Consider the following 4,632-nt stretch of genomic DNA (forward strand, 5'->3'; position numbering starts at 1 on the left):
CTTGCAGGACCCCGCCTAGCGACCATGCCATAGAGTTCAGGAAATATCCAACAAACGTTTATCAAGCACCTACTAAGTGCCAGGAACCGTCCTGGGCTCTGGGATGCAGCAGTGGACATGGCAGATGAGTTCTTGCCCTCCCGGAGCTCACACTCCAGGGGCAGAAACAGACAACAAAGTCCATAAATAAATGAATAAGATGCCTTTAGAAAGTGATAGTTGCATGGATGTAAAATAAAGCAGGGACATTGAGTCAAAAATGATGAGGGGGATGTGAGGAGCTGCTTTAAGTTGGGTGATCTGGGGAGGCTTCTCTGAGGAGGTGATGTTTGAGTTGAGAATTGAATGATGAAGGAGCCCATCACGGGGAGATGTGGCGGCTGAATGCTTTTGGCAGAAGGGTCAGCTAGAGTAGAGGCTCCAAGGCTTGACCAAGCTCGGTGTGTCTGAGGACCAGAAGAAGAATAATCAGAAGGAGCATGCAGAAACTGAGCTTGGACAATCGTCAGGGGACAGATCATGTGGGGCCTGTGGCCATGGTAAGGAGTTCAGGCTTTAGTATAAGAGACTCTGGGAACCCCAGTAGGGTTGCAAGCAAGGAGTGACACAATCACTGTGGCTCTCTGTGGAGGGTGGGCAATGGACAAGCACCAAAGCAGGAAGAACAGTGGAGGTGGCATTTCCGGGCAAGGCATGATAGTGAGTGAACCAGAGTGATGCCGTGGAGTTGGAAAGGGGTCGTTGGAGTCTAGATTTATCTTGGTGGTAGAGGGGCCTGGAGTGGCTGCTGTTTGGCTGCAGGGGTGAAGAAAAGGGAGGCATCAAGGCTGACACTCAGATTTTCATCCCGAGCAATTGGACAGATGGATGCTAATGTCCTTTCCCGAGATGGGCAAGCCTGGGGGAGGAATAAATTCTGCAGCAGGTGGGAATTAAGGAACTACCAAGAGTGCGATCTCAGACACATGGGGCTAAAGATTCCTTCAGACATTCTCTGTGGAGACACTGAGGCGGCTCTGGGGTCTACGACCCTGGATAGATCTCAGCGGAAAGATCTGGACCTGTGATGTAAACATGGAAGCCACGTGCACCTATGTGGCATTTAAAGCCACACAGATCTGGATGGGATCCCAGCGTGCTAGGGTAGATGGGAGTGGGAGGTTCTCAGAACCCGTGGGTTTAGGGCCCTCCAGCACTTAAGAGGTGGAGCAGCGGAAGAGGGGCCAGCAAAGGGGAAGATAAGCCTGACTGAAGGTGCAGAAGCCAAACCTGAAATGGCTAAACCTCCTGAGCCTGGCTCTGGTTGGCTCCAGGTATGAGCACTTAGGTTCTAGCCCTTTGATGATTGCGTTCGAGAAATTCCCAGGCCCAGGGAGGCCTCAGGATTGGGTGGGGAAGAGGGCATGGCTCTGGGGATGCCTCAGACAGCTCCCCTCCCATCTCTGCGTCCCGGGGTGCACCTAGGATGCTTTGGGAGAAGCTTTTGTTCAGGATGGGACTTCAGCCAGCTCTCCACTTGCGAGAGCAATGTAGGAAGGCTTCACAGAAGAGGCAAGCCTTGAACAAGCCTTAAAGGGCAGTGAGAATTAAGATGGGAGAGGACCCTCTAGGTAAGAAACCAAAGTTTGAAGCAGGAGTGAATATGGGGGCGTGGGAGGAGGGGTGAAGAGAAAGGGGGCTTGTGAAGAGGTCTGTCTAATTTAGGCAAATGTGAAGTGTCTATGTCAAAACTGGATAGCATTTTTTTTTTAAAGTAGAGGTTTTGTGCGGGGTGTGAGGGAGGCATGGCTGGATGGGGTGGCGTCTGCTTAGAGACAGGGTAGCACGTTTGAGGAGCAGAATGGTAAGATAAAGGTGGTGTTTGAGGCTGAGTAATCCGATGGCGTAATGAGAAGGCAACTAAATTTTTGAAATATAAGGATTGTAGCCATCATGTTCTGGAGAGATCAGTAGGGCTGGAGACAGGGCACGGAGCAGGTTGTGCCAGATGAACCAGAGAATCTGACAGCCTTGAGGTTCTGGCCCAGCCCCAATGTGTCGCCTGTGAGAGGGGCAGCCCCAAGAGTGGTGGCCCCAGCTGTCAGGGTGGTCCCGGACTCAGATCCTCAGAAGCCAGGAGCCCTGCATGGGCAGGTTTATGCAGAGGAAGGCCTTAGAGCTTGATTCCCAAGCTCTCCTTGCTCTCAAGATGGGCTGAGTCTGTGGAGGGAAAGTGGCCACCCAGCATGTGGCACCCTGATGGCCTTGAAGTCCTTGTCCCAACTGTAAGTGCGTTGAAACTTTGCGTAATTATTTGTTAAAGTCTAAATAAATTCAGACTGTCATATTTATTAAAGTCTATATAATGTCAGACTGTCTTGAGGACAGCCCTGGCCTGCCTTTGTGCATCGTGGTATGCCCAGACCCCAGCACTGGGCCTAGAAAACAGCAGGTGTTCAATTTATGTCTATGGACCAAGTGAAAGCCAGTGGTATCCTCTAGGTCTGGGCTGTCCGGGCTGGGAGGAACCTCACACAGAGGAGCGAGCCCTACTGTCCATTTTCCAGGTTGCCCCGCGTAGGAAGAAAGGGAGAGAGATGATAACACTGCTGTGCTTAGCCCTTAACAGTTATAGGATGCCCACTGTGGGTGGAGTCCTCTGCCTGGTCCTGGCTCCCTCCTCCTCTCTCCCTCCAACTGGTCTCATCTGGTCACTTGGTAGTTTGGGATTTATTTCTACAAAGTTTTCTTTAAAAAAAATTTGGGGTTCTATTTTGACTTGGGGGTGGACACTATTTCTCTGAGATTTTGAACTCCCAGATCTTGTTGAGACCAATTCTACTGAAAGTGGGGTGCACACCCAGGAGGGGCTGCTGAAGCACACCAAGTGAACACTTGGAGTTAGCAGGACATGCTCCTGCACCCCCTCCCCCCACTCCCAAACACCATCCCTAGTGCCCATGTTCCCCTCCAACGTCGTCGTACCTGCCGCTAAGACACGGCCCTTCTTGCCTCTGGTCTTTGTACTCAAGTTCCCACCACCCGTTCAAAACAGCCGCTCTTGAAGTGAGCAGACTGAGCATCTGCAGACCAACAATTCTGGTGGTTTCACTGAATTCACTTTTTCCATTCTATGTTCCGGATTCTGTCAGGTTTTGTGTGCCTGGCGGGCGGAGGAGTGAAGGGCGTGCTTGCCTCTCATGGTGTGTGGGTTGTCACGAGGCTCTGGGGTCTCTATTTCTCCCCCAGGGTGGAAGCACAGAGGGAGCAGCTGGCCGAGACCCAGCTGGCTTGTTCCTTGACGTCTTCTCTCAAGGACTTCGGGGGAGGCGTGAGGAGAACAATTTCAGAAGGCTCCACTTCATCGTCAAGCTTTCAAAGTCATTCTGAAGTATCCCAGCCAAGATAGCATACTTAACTTTTCTCTTTAGTTTTTTGATTTTTTTTTTAATACTGCAGAGTTCACACTAAAGTCCCTTAACATCTGGTCTTCCAGCTGCAGGTGTTCTCTTTGGTTCCCAGCCCCACGCTGGCCCTCAAGCCTGGATGGGTTTGAGGGCAAGATGAGGAGAGTCATTTCTGGTAGCGGGTAATTGCCTTGGACCGTCAGGACTGGAGACGGAGCTTCGCCAGATGTGCCCCAGATTGAGTGACATGACTTCGTTCCACTGGAGCCTGCTCTGTCGACACTCCTGCTTCTGTCCATCCTCCCTGAAACCAGTCCTGTGGGGTCCGTGTGCGCTCTGCACCCTGGCTGTTTAGGAAAGCTACCTGTTGTGTTCTGTTGGAAACATGATAAGTCTTAAAGATGGCAGAATCTCGCATTCTAGTTTGGAGTGACAACATTTGTAGAAGTTTAAATGCTGGGGGGCAAGTTAAATATTTGACTACATTAAAAAATAAAGCCTCAGTTGAGGATTTCATATTTCATGCCTTAACAATGAAGTTCAGCGTGTAACCGGCAAGGATTTATTTGGGGCTGTGTGGTGGGGAAACCCCTTCTTTCAAAGAGTGCATAGTGTCTGGTGGGTGCAGAGGCAGAGGTGGGGAAAATCTGAGATGAGGAGGCAGGATGTGAAGAAGCAGAGTGCTGGAAGTCCGGGCATGGCGCGGATTCAGGGGGCAGATCAAGAGTTTCTCCCAGAAGGTACCATCTAGAGCATGACAAAAAGACACATTCTTACCATCAAGGGACAAGATGGGCCCATAGTGTGAGGAGATGCTGTCTACATGTGTGACTAGGGCCTCCCTTAGTTTCATCTGGATTTCGCAATGAGAGGACAGGACCCTCTGTCCATGGAGGCCACCTGTGGTTCTCCTTCCTCTGCCCTTGTTTACCGACACACTCTGGTTTCCACAGCGTTGATTCAACTGCCCATGTGTCCACAGCTCTTTCTGGTTACAGAGCGTTCTGACTTTCAGAGGCAACAATCAGCTGGTGGGAACAGAGTTTCAAGGGAGAGAAGCAGCATGACCAGCTTCTATAAAACTGGAGCATCCTCCTGTTCGGTTAAGTGTCTGTTTGCAGAACATCCTCTTTGATTACTGCATTTGTCCTCCATTTAAAGTGTGAGGAGCCTTCTTGACCCCATAGAAGCCAGTCATAAAAGAATGTTTTAAGAAACACTCTCTGAAGTAGAATCCTATTTACAG

General features: G+C 50.5%; 1 long non-coding RNA gene across 1 annotated transcript; it reads left to right on the forward strand.

Moving 5' to 3' along the window:
- The first annotated feature begins 1,219 nt into the window (after positions 1-1,219).
- LOC139046288 (uncharacterized) lies at positions 1,220-3,915 on the forward strand. Its single transcript, XR_011506134.1, has 3 exons — positions 1,220-1,313; positions 3,229-3,370; positions 3,476-3,915. It is a non-coding gene; the product is annotated as an uncharacterized lncRNA (long non-coding RNA).
- Positions 3,916-4,632: the final 717 nt, after the last annotated feature.

Source organism: Equus asinus, chromosome 9 (genome assembly GCF_041296235.1).
Source record: "Equus asinus isolate D_3611 breed Donkey chromosome 9, EquAss-T2T_v2, whole genome shotgun sequence".
Taxonomy (NCBI): Eukaryota; Metazoa; Chordata; class Mammalia; order Perissodactyla; family Equidae; genus Equus; species Equus asinus.